Raw genomic sequence first — 12,738 nt, forward strand, 5'->3', positions numbered from 1 at the left:
CGAAGCACAGTGAAAGGGCAAATGAGACCCTGTTTCATTCCTAATTGATAAGGAATACTCCCTCAGACGGTCATTTGTACAGTGCCCTGTTGCCCTATATAGACCTTGCCACAGCTCAGGGGAATATTATAAACAGTGCCCACAGCACAACGCAGGCACAGCTTTACGTGCTTCTTATCGCACACCACCTTGGTACCTCTTGAAGAAATGCGGGCACAGAGCCTTGCAAGCTTATTTTGGAGCAGAGAAAACCACTGGCACATGGTGCCGATTTGCAACCTTTTTCAGGTTGTGGGAGATTTTGTGCATGTATGGTACAACATGCGGTCTTTTTCTCTGTCCTTGAAATGGCTCTGGCCTCCTGCGTTCTGCCTTCAGCCTCTGCTGCAATGTTTCAGACACACTGACTAAGACCGAATAAGAAAACCCGGCTGCAGTGAGACGCGATACCTGAAAGGAAAAACTATCAAACGCTGTGTGCTGGCATGACTTGGACAGCGCAGAACGAAAACACATAGCAGCTATAGACCTCTTCACCACCTTAGAATGTGCAGAATTATGAGAAAGAAGTCCTTTTCTTGTTTTTGGCTGAACTTCCAACAGACATGACCCTCGCCCAGAGTCAGGTTAATATATAAAAACTGCAAGCTTTCGTCAATGGGCAGTTCATACGTAAAAATCAAGCCATTTTCATGTTGTCGGAACAGGTTCAAAACCAAATCTACCTCGCTAGAGTGCGTCACAGGGTTAGTAGAAGTTAACACCACGAGAAAATCGTCAACATATCTAAAAATCTTAGGGACTTTTCCTGGATCAACGGCATTTTCTAAAGCACAATAAATAGACGCCAAAAAATGCTACAAAGGACAGATGCAACGCAGGAGCCCGTACAAATGCCATTTCTTTGAATAAACAACACATTATTAAAAAAGACAAAGGTACCACGAAGGTAAAATTCTAAAAGTGACGTGAAGTTGGAAACAGATACGCCAGAGGTATTGATAAAAGTTGTGCCTCCATGTTCGTCGATACAGTCCCTTACACAAGATAAAAGTTCATTATGAGGCACTGAATAAAAAAGATCCTCAACGTCAATTGAAAAAAGATAACTGATGTCACTTCTGCTTTTCAAGAAATCTATGACGTCATAGGAGCTTTTTGTTACAAAAGGACCTACAAACGCTAAAGTATTTAAATTTTTCAACAGATAGTGACTCACTTGCAGCTGCCAAGTACCATTCTCTGTCACAATTGACCTGAACGGCAAGTCAACTTTGTGCGTTTTTACATTTGAAAACACTTCCAAGGAAGTTTTCTTGCATTCAAAAACTGATTTAGCCAGATTGGCTAAATCAAAACTCTTGCACAATTCTACAGCACAACGTTTTACCTTTGACGCTTTTACAGTTGTAGACTCAAAATTTTTCATATTAGCAGAACTGGTTTTCTCCTGGAAACTGGAAGTAGACATCCCCACAAATCCGCCTTCTTTGTCTGCCTGAAGAAGGGAAAGTTCATGCTCCTTGAAGTACGAGACAACTCCGCCTGTGGTCAACTTGGGACGGTCATTTCTACGGTTCCGCAAAAGTGAGTCCGCACCCTCAAGCAGGCAGCGCTCGCGATTTTTCTCGTCAGCACTGCGGTAAATGCCTTGGTTCAGGCTGCGAGAAATGCCTCGTTTTTTGCTGTTTTTTCCTAGCATTTTCTTGCGCAGGCTTGGGTGTGTTTGGTTTTTTCCACGTCTTTACAGTAGGCATATTTGTTTGTTGCTGGTTCCCAGATATCATGACTGCAATTATCGGTTGTTAAATCATCAAAATGTTCATGGCTGCACGTGCGGTGAATGAAATGGTCGGCGCATGTCCTCCAAGAGCCTATACATTATGAATTCTTCGTGAAAATAAACTTAGTTTTGAGTTGGCACTCTTTCTGACACGTCTTTTTTTTCTCTTTGTCAACCTTGCGCTACGTATTTCAGCCTAATATGTACCAACTAGCCCAACATAACGTACTGTTAAGCTTGCTTATTCGTTCTTCGCATATCATCGATTCCCACAGTGTGTGGGATCTGGCAATTTTTTCTTCGAATTCCTTGCTTTCTCAGATGGTAGCGTGCTTTTTAGAAACGTCATATTTGTGCCGAAAATATGTCAGTAGCGTAACATTTAACCCGAGAACAAAATACTTTAATCCAAAAATAGCCCTGCCGCTAAGTTTTCCGCCAGCCTACGACTGTGTGGCGAGAATCTTACTATAGGTCGAACCGAGTGAATAAGAAACACAACATGAACTAGTTAAATCTTTTAATAGTGACGACAATCTATCAGATAAGTTTAGGGTCGTGCGTGCATGCAGTGACGATAGGAAACCTACATAGTTGATGGGGACATGTAAGGAGACCTTTAAGACGGCGTTGGTGACAATATTAGTAATGCTAAATTAAGAATAAGCCACTTGTAAATGGGCTAATGTCATTTAAAATAGAAAAAAACGATGTCAGTACTGCCGTGCAAGGCTTAAGTAACAGTGAAGCTGGTTGATCGGGGTGACAAAATAGCAGGGGAGGAGATAAGTTCGTGCCCATCATGAAGGAAGAGAAGCTGAGGAGAGGGCTTCACAACTGAAGCTGCAGAGCGAAAAATGTGGCGATGTCACGTGGTTTTCCAAGAAGGTTGTGTGAATAGTTAGACACGCCGGCCTCTCGTGCTCTCTGTATCACCAGTCGTATTCCCGCATTGTTGAAAGCTGGCTGGAGTTCTGAATGTGCGTTTCTAGGCAGCTGTTGCATTTCAATGTGTGAGAAGCCTACAGTGAGGAGGTCTTCATGGTTGCGAGTTAAGTTTATATTGCTTGAGGTCGGACGCAGTCGTCTTTGAAACTCGCTACGACTTCTCCGAAAATGGTTGGAGCCAGCCGCGGCTTTGTTGTTTTCATTCGGCACTGAGCTGTTGCGTGCCCCAGCGAGGGCAGTCTAGAATTCCTAGGCGACAACGGCAGCGTCTACGGCCCTTAATGCGAGAGGCGGCGGTTAGCCGTTCTCGTGTACGACGGTCACAACTATCGGAAATCAGTACGTGGCCCACTGTTCTCAGCGGAAGTTGCCGAGTCAAGAATTACACATGCCTCACATAGTAAGGTGGAATAATGTTCGAATTATCGCTACCTGTTTACGTTTCGCGAGCGGTAACTTCATCTTTGGCCAATTATTTTCCCATGTGGTCGCAGTCTTTAGACCCGCGCTGCTGCGAACGATACGCGTGCGCACGGAATTTGCCACACATGGCAAAGAATGGTTTGGAGGAGCTTCACCTAGCTAAATAGCAAGGTAAATAAATAACACTTCCGCAGTACGCTATGTTCCGTACCCGAACTTACCGCATCTGGAGAAGAAAGTAGCCTGTCATGGCGATTGCCTGGCCGCTCACGCCGTCGTTCTCTTGCATTTAGCGGATTGAACACAAAGTAGAAAGCTGCATGTATATTGTAGATTCAGAATACGAACTGTAATGAGCCTGCGAATGGCACATATGCACTATACAAGTGAGTATAGCAGCACATTTGCTCTTGATCAGCATAAACGTTTTGCTCTTCCAGCACGTCTATCAGATGGCGGTGGCGGTGCCACCCAGCACGTCCAAAACCGCCTCGCGCGGCTAGCCTCCTTTTCCCTCGCGCCCACTGCGCATGTGCAAGCCGCTCAGCGTGCCCAGCATTGCGAGGGGGATTCGTCTACTCTTCGCTACTTTCGGCTTAACAAAACGTGACATAACACTCTCTACCGAGTATAAGATTTTCTCCATCGGGCCTATGACGAAAAAATGGGAAAACCGAGCAACACCCTAGTTTAAAACTAGCAAAGCCGAGCGAACTTTTGTAGTATCGAAGCTTAGACCTAGGAGAACCTAGCAGCAGCGAAGGTGAAACCTATCAAATAAAGCTGAAGCTAGCAGCAGTCAGCAAGGCTCTCAGATCGACCAGTGTCGCTGCTTTGCGTGGCAGTGCAAAACTTCACTTTTCTGTATTTACTTGATTGGACTCAAAAGAGCGTAACGAGATATGCGCTTCAAATTATTCTGATCAAATGCAATCAATTTTCGTAAACCTTAGAACAAATTAGACACTTCTACATGAATGTGTAGTTGCAGAAAGCGGGAAGAAACACCACAATAAAAAACAATGGGGACATGCTGACGTCGTCTCCCCACCACTTAGCCTAAATTGAAGGTTATTTTCGCATCATACAAGAAGAATCAGACAATTTTACGTCACACAGATAATTCTTAGTAAACAATTAGATGCATTATAGTATAGGAATTTATCCTTCCAAAATGCTGAAAATCTTACTTTAGGCTGAGAGAGCGTAAAGGGCCAATCATGGACCTTGGTTCACACACTATGGTACCGCTCTGGCCGGCCCGTAGGTGTTTAATTCCGAAAGTCTTTGGATAGATCAAATCTGTAATGATATATACAATAAGTATGTAACTTCTTAACATTTAGAAGTGCCGTTTCATAGCGCATATTCAAGTGGTGGCATATTGTTGATCAGTATAAGTGGAGTGGTCCATCGGTCTGGTGTGCTTGGAAGCCCGTTCAGAAGAGAGGCCCATCTTCGAGCGACGTGTCCGCTTGCTTGTTGTGATCGGGAACTCTGTGACCTCGGTCGCGAAGGCCTTCAAAAGAAAATAAATAGCACAGTTGACTCACTGTATTGAAGTTTTTATTTATTTCATTTGTGATTTTTATCATGTATATTAAAGACAAGAAAAGTTGCATAATTTAGTCCTTCCAGTTTTACTGTGAGGCCCTATGTCTCGCTTTATTATTTTGCACTTATATAAGTCCTTGCACTTTGTTTGCTTTTATTTTATTGTTTAAGTTGTTTATATCTTTTTTACTTTTGTGCTTTTATGCTTTTTTGATTTTGTGCTTTATTTTGTTGTCTCAGTGTCTACCTTTTGCCTACACATGCTGGTAGATTTTCCGGCATTCTGAATAGTAGAACGTTTGATATCGCCCGTGGAACGATCCATGAAAAGCATGGGATCTAACTATAACAGTATTTCTCTTTGGCAAATACGTTTCTTGATTTGTGAGTCAGCGATGATGTTGATGTGTACAACACGTCGTGATTGGCTGAAATATTTTCATAACACAATTTATTGTAAGACTTTTTTCGGGGACTTGTCTTTAATAACAAAACATATTTACTTAAAATCTGGTTGAATCCACATAGTTGAAAAATCTGCCGTTTTCAACAGGGTCACAGTCTTGAAAAGCCTGAAATCCGCAATTGAGTGAAATATAGGCTATAAGCGATTGCTCAAGTTATTGCGTCCGAGAGCGAATGTTCACGCAAACGCAGTGATGCGAGACTTGTCATACTTCGCCCGTAACGTACGGCATCCTATTGCCGAAATGGCGACTGGCAGAGTACCTGACGCAATCATGATAAAAAAATGTAATGTCCGTATGTCGCCCCGCCACGGGGGTCTAGTGGCTGAGGTACTCGGCTGCTGACCCACAGGTCGCGGGATCGAATCCCGCCTGTGGTGGCTGCATTTTCGATGGATGCGGAAATGTTGTAGGCCTGTGTTCTCAGATTTGGGTGCACATTAAAGAACTCCAGGTAGTCAAAATTTCCGGAGCCCTCCACTACAGCGTCTCTCATAGTAATATGGTAGTTTTTGGGGCGTTAAACCCACATATCAATAAAAAATATCCGTATGATGATGATTAACCTCACTTTGTTGTAACGGAGCCCTGATGCGTGCGAAAGCCATAGTCGGCGCTTTCATGACGACGTGTTATATAGATGAACTTGTGCCCGAAAAATGAATCTTCATTGTACATATAATACACGCTGTAGACTGATATCGGCAAACTTAGGGCGGTCGTTCATAATCTGTGAAGCGGTGCAATGTGGACGTTTATACATGTGTAATGGAACATTCCAGTGTTATTGCTAGCGGCCGCGTAAGCTCCAGAAAGAACTGTGCTGTGCAAAATGGTTGCCACACATTCAGGTGTGGTTTGCATTAAGCAGCATATATATATATATATATGCATATATGCATTGCATTAAGCAGCATATATATATATATATATATATATATATATATATATATATATATATATATATATATATATATATATATATATATATATATATATATATATATATATATATAAAGCTTTCACTCATATACCTTGTTCGACGTTACGTGCCGGAAGACGATCTTCACAAACAAGAACTTTCGACGGTACGAATTCACTCGCGAGTCTCGTTGAAAAAATCCAGTCACTAGGTACATAATTTTGACTTTGTTATTATATGTGTAATTGCAGAAAATTGTTTCTATGCTGCTGATTTTTGTTCTCTTGTATGCTGTATGTACATTTTTGTTTTGAGTTAACATTGTGATGTTTATACTATGCTGCTTGTATATTTGCCTTCAGTGAATTTTCCTACCCTATAACAGCCAGAAAGAGCTCGAAGTATTGAAAATAATAGATGAAGTAAATAAAAACTAAGAAGGTGTTCTCTAACAATTTGACCTGAAAATGAATGATAGTCATTCGTTTTTGACAACTTCACTGGCCTAATTCGGCTATATAGTGAGAACAGATGGTGAAAAACATACGTAAGAACAGAACATTGCTCACCTTAAGGTCGTCGTTCGTGCTCTCAACATATATTCGTTCTTTCTATATTAGAGATAAAGTAAATAGAATTGAAACACTTATATTACAGAGGTTTTTTGCACATAGGTACTGCTACAAGAAAAGTCTTCATGTGAATGACTTCGCGCCACCTACGGAATCGCATCGTGCCCTCGCTACAACAGCTACTGATCATGCCATATTTTTTGTTTGAAAAGTACGTCGAGCAACACCTACCTGCCAAGAAACACACTTTTTATTTTGTTTTGTCGAAAATGCAGGCTTTTTAGCCAAATTGTATATAAGTTTTCTTTGGTCTCATATAGTTGCAAAGAACGGTCTCTGCTAACAAATCGCACGGTATGTTCTGTTTTATACCGCTCTCCACATGACATTGCATCAAAATTCAGTAAATGCTTAGAGGTCTCCTTCAGTACGCCACTGAAAATAGATGCACCGTTTTCTGTGGCAGAGATTTTAACTTTGAAGTACTAGGTCAAAGAGCCCTTCGACTTGGCTTTAATATTTTTGTGAATTCTCACATTTCATTGATATGCAAACTCGTATTACGCACAAGTCTGCGACACTTCCCGAGACATTTATAGCATACGTTGAACTGTCCCTGACAAGATTGGCTGTTGTCTGCAGTAACTTGAGCGATCATATGGGAACATTTTTATGTGAATTGAAGCGAATCATTAGGCATCCATTAAGTAAGAACGACACTATCACTTTATAATTGACAATACTATTCTAACATGTAGAGCTCGGATAAAAAACGTGTCATGGAATTATGTACGCTAAACTTAACCAGGTACTGCGTATGAAGCATTATAGCATTCGTACGTCATTTTAAAACGTAATATTCTGCGCACTTCCAGAGAAAAAACGTTTCACAGCGCAGGAAGATTAGGAAGTCATGGAATAGTCCTTTTTTGTTTTACCGCATTAACGTTAAGAGTAAACTTTATAAAGAATTTGTTAACACCAGACACCTATCGAATTTAGCACAATATAAAGCATACAGAAGAAAACTAAAGGAGATCAGAACGGCTAAAAAACAATATTATGCATATATTTTCCAACGTCGCAACAGTAGTGATGTTCTCTGGAGGCAGCTATCTACTCTTCTCAATTGGTTGGTTGGTTGGTTGGACCCAAGAGGAATGGCTCAACTCACCAAGGGTGATCAGCCAAGAATCGCGTGGCAACGGAACTTCGGGGGAGGGGAGGAAAGGAGGGCGACGTCTAAATATTTTTTTTTTCTTTTATATGAACGAAAAGCTAGGAGCGCTAACAAGCAATAAATTGCCAAAAAATAAGAAATAAAAGAAATAATAAGGTATATTACAGTAAATGATATAAAAAATAGACTAATGACAAAAATGAGTAATGAGTAAAAGTACTTGTGAGATTGCCTAGGTAGCCGTTTTGATTTTTTTACATAGTTATATATTGCTCCATATATGTCCCTGTTGCAATGACCTAGTGCCGAAGCCCCTAGGTAGAGTAGTACTGTTTCATACAGCTCAAGCCCCTGTTTTTGAAAAGCTGGTATTATAAATTTTTTGCCTTAAATTTTAATGCCTACGGCATTCTGTGACAAAGTCCTGTATAGTTATCGTTTGTATACAACAGTGACAAGGGGAGAAGAAATGAAACCAGGTCTGTATAAATAAAAGTTTAAAGGCGGAATCCTGCATCGCAATTTAGTGAATGTCACTTCGAATTGTCTTGGGTAAAAATGAAATGCCCACAGAAATGGCGGTTGACAGGGATAAAGCGTCTGGTACATCACTGGCAGATTACTTCAACTGGTCTCTTTTCGTTCAGTTGCAGTCTTGTGGCAGTCTCGAGGCGTTACAAATTGTTTCATTAGGTAGCTATGGTAGTGTTTAGTTTTCTCCGGTGAATAACCTGAAAGTATTCCTATTTGTAATATAAAAAACACCGCTTTCTTGGATACGTAAGACTTACAAATTCTGCCGGCTAAACATGGTATTGACTTGATTGCCCCTTTGCTGGTCCATATTTTCTCCTCTACCCCACAACAGCCATATTTCCAGGTTAAATACGCATCGATAAGGTCATTCCTATATTTAAAAAGGGAGATAAGAAAAGCGTTGCTTATTATAGACTGATCATTCTCCTTTATGTTTCTCTCGAATAGCTAACAAAAAGTCACTCTAACTTGCCTTTTTCGTTTCATCGAAAGACGTGACTTCATAACGCCATTCAAGCTTCACATAAAAAACAGCGCCAAAAGCGAGGGACAAGAGAAAGAAGGAGACAGACAGTGCCGCTGCCTGTCTCCTTCTTTCTCTTGTCCCTCGTTATTGGCGCTGTTTTTTATGTGAATCATGTCGTACCAACTCGCCCAAGCAACCACGTTAGCCATTCAAGCATGGTTTAAAAAAAAAACAGTCCACTGAAATGGCACTACAGCTCAAAAAAAATTTATTTTCAAAAATGTCGTGGAAAAACACCTACTATTAACAATTTTTTTCGTCTTCAGAAAGCTTTTCACAGTCTTAACTATGAAATACTTCTCGTCAAGTTTTCAAATTGTGGGATTAGAGGGCATGCTCTTGGGCTGATCAAATCGTCATTATCTCAAAGATGCCAGAGTGTTAGTGTCGAATTTGTGCACCTCGCAAACACTGTCTTAAGTCAGGTGTGCCGCAGAGAAGTACCCTAGGGCCATTTTTATTTAGTGTATATTGTAGCATTGCTAAAGCACACGACGGGCCAAACAATTGTGTTTATTATTGGCAAACCTGTGTCCACGATTCAAACTGGCTGTGTTCGAAAAACTACAATTCTGTCGAACAACAATGACACGGTCAGCTGTCTTCTTTTTTCTTTGCGTGTGAAGTCCGAGAATGAGGCGCATACGAGCTGGATCTGGTAATGAGCTCGTGCTATGATGGTCTCTGCGCGTGTGTGCCCTGTACAGACCGGTAAAGGCGCGGTATTTGAATGCGGTAAACGTGGCGCGACATAATCCCCGTCCTCATGCTTACCTTTTTGGTGCGTCAGACGATGCGAGCATTTCTGGTAGGCCTCACTCTTTTTTTATAATATTTTGTGGTAGGGTTTCGTGCGGACTGCATGTACCACCTCCGTCGGATTTCGGCGTGTTGGGCTTCTGTGTCCAGGAGATTGCCCTTCGTAAGTGAGGTCACTGACACAATGTAGTACTTCGTAAGCACCGAAATATCAGCTAAGAAGCTTTTCAGGGAGTCCACGGTGGCGTACTAAGGCCCATATCCATACTTTGTCACGAGGCTGATAATGTACTTCACTACGTCGCTGGGTGTACCGGCTAGAATCAGCTAGAGTCGCTGGGTGTACCGGCGTTGTTCGCGACGTATTCTATATCTTGCCAGCTGTTATGCTTGCTCGTCTTTTTGCTAAAGCCGTCTAATTCATATGGATTGTTTTGCCTTCATTTATTGGCAACATTACATCCAATGTGGTGGTTTCTGTGCGGCATAATACATGTTCGAATGACGCTACTCGTGCTGTTTCTTGAACGGCTGTGTTATAGGCTAAAGTGATGTACGGCAATATTTCATCCCACAGTTTGTCTTCAACACCGATATTCATTGAGAGCATGTCAGCAAGAGCTCTCTCTGTTCAAGCGTTCCGTTTGGGAATTCGTTTAGGGTGGTATGCCTTACTTTTTATATGATCTGTGTGTGCCATTCACAGCAGACATTTCAGAAAGCTCTCCCATGGTCCGTATTGACGACTATGGGCGCACCATCTCTGTGGACATTGTTGCTGAAGAAGAACTTGGCAACTTCAAGAGTGGTTGCACTGTAGAAAGAGTCAGTTTCAGCTTAATGGTCGAGGTAGTCTCTGTCTACAACTGTCCACTTCTTGCCTTTGAACGATGAAGAAAAAGGCCCCAAAAGATACATCCAAAATTGTTGGAATTGGGCATCCGGTTGGTGTATTGGCGGGAGAAGGCCTGCTGGTTGCACGGATGGAATTTGGCACCGCTAACATTCACGACAAGTTTCCACGCAGTGCTGCACGGATGCTAGTCACTTGGGCTAGTAGGATCTCATTTGAATTCTGGCAAACATACGACTCACACACATATGCCCAGGTGTCGTTTCCGCATTGACATGCGTCTAGAATTTTCTTCTCGAATAGCTGTGGGTGTAACTAGAAAAAACTTTTCCCTCTTGGTTTCGAAGTTCCTCTTGCAAAGGACATTTCCTCGAAGAAAGTATGAAGGGAGACCTGTAGAAAAAGTGCATGGGACTTGAACGTCGATTCGTTGGAGGCATTGTATACGCGGCATTGAATTCGGGTCATCTTGTTGCTGTTGAGATATTTTCAATGCGTCGACGAGTCCTAGGAACGGAAACTCTTCTTCCTCTGGCACATTCGCATTAACTGGTGCGCGTGAAAAGTAGTCGGCATCGCTGTGCTTTCTCCCGTATTTATACACGACCATAATATTGTACTCTTGTAGCCCAAGGCTCAATCTTGCTAGCAAGCCTGACGGATCTTTGAGAATTGCCACGGAGCACAGAAAATGGTGGTCACTGACTGCTTGGAATGAAACCCTATATAGGTGGGATCGAAATTTACCTATGGCCCAGATTCCCCAGAGACACTCCTTTTCAGTGGCAGAGTAGTTTGCCTGAGGTTTTATGAGGTTGTGGCTGGCACAGGCTAGCACTTTCTCTTTGGCATTTCACCACTGGACTAGGATGGCGCCGATACCGACATTGCTCGGATCGGTGTGAACTTCAGTGCCGGTGGTCTCATCGAAATGGGCCAGAATTGGCAAAGTTTGCGCGCGTTTCCTTAACTCGTCAAAAGCTTGTTGTTGTTCGTTTCCCACAGAACTGGTACGTCGTCTTTCGTTAGATTGTAAGTCGTTCAGCAATATTGGAAAACTTTTTCTACAAATGGCCCATAGCACGCGCATAAACTCAAACAGCGACGTACTGACTTTTTGTATCTAGGTACCGGAAACCTTGCGACCGCAGCTGTCTTTACGGACCTGGACGAATGCCTTCCGAGCTAACGACATTTTCAAGGAATCGGAGCTCCTCAAAGCTCAAGTGGCATTTTTCGGCTTTGATGGCTAACTCAGCAAAACGAATGCCTTTCAATACTATGCGCAATCGCTCTAGATGCTGGTCAAACATGATGGAAAAAACAATATCATGCAGATACACCTCGATCTGCTAATATCTGCTCTTGAGATTCAGGGAGGAGAAAAATTTAGCACATCGCAGCCGATCCGAAGTATTAATGATACGTGGCAGTGGATATGGATCCCGTTTAGTTACGCTGTCGAGGTTTCGATAGTCAACCCAAAATCGGATACAACCAGAGACGCCCAAGGACTGCTCGAAGGTTGAATGGCGTCCTCCGAAAGCATCTCCTGGATTTTCTTCTTAACAATTTCTTTTTAGTTTTGTGATACTTGAAGGAGGTGCTGGCATATTGGTCTCGTAGCATCTTCTGTTATAATGCTGTGCTTCGCAATAGACGTGCGTCTAACCTGCTGACATGTTAAAAGCAGCCAGACAATTCGTTTATGCAGGCATATGTATTCGTTTCTTTTGAGTTTCAGGGAGGTTATAGTTGACGGTAACTGGTGCTTTGACGTTGCATGTTTCTCGTGAGGTATTTGGCGTTTTCCTTAAGCTGCATAAATTGACCACCGTGCAGAACTCGTAGAAATAGGTGATAGTCGTGAATTGGGCATAGTGCAGACGTTCATTTTAGAAATCAGTAGGTAGGACATCTGCTAGTTCATTGGTTAAGCGATCAAGACCCCTGGCAACGCAAATTCCTTTGTTCGAAAACAATCCTACGTTTTCTCAATGCTATTCCTTTGCGCTCATAAAATTTCTTATTCTCGACAACCACCATTACACTGATGCGTCGGGCACGGTGACATTACAATCAACAACGCGTAGAGCTGTGAAGCGTAGCTCCTCCGATTTGCCTACAGACGTAGCTTGTTTGGTCTAAAATATTAGAAGCTCCCTTGAACAGTTCGGCAGTCTAATGAAATCCGCAACGTAAGTAAAGCACCTT

General features: G+C 42.3%; 1 long non-coding RNA gene across 1 annotated transcript in view; it reads right to left on the minus strand.

The window, feature by feature from the left end:
- Window positions 1-4,486: 4,486 nt before the first annotated feature.
- Window positions 4,487-12,738, minus strand: part of LOC142786375 (uncharacterized) — a 32,966-nt gene continuing 24,714 nt past the window's right edge. Inside the window, exons 4-5 of the long non-coding RNA XR_012889030.1 lie at window positions 6,667-6,708; window positions 4,487-4,673 (exon numbers count right to left, since the gene is read on the minus strand). This is a non-coding gene — a long non-coding RNA (uncharacterized LOC142786375). The remainder of the gene's footprint in view (window positions 4,674-6,666; window positions 6,709-12,738) is intronic.

The sequence above is a fragment of the Rhipicephalus microplus genome, unplaced genomic scaffold, assembly GCF_043290135.1.
Source record: "Rhipicephalus microplus isolate Deutch F79 unplaced genomic scaffold, USDA_Rmic scaffold_23, whole genome shotgun sequence".
NCBI classification, from domain to species: Eukaryota; Metazoa; Arthropoda; class Arachnida; order Ixodida; family Ixodidae; genus Rhipicephalus; species Rhipicephalus microplus.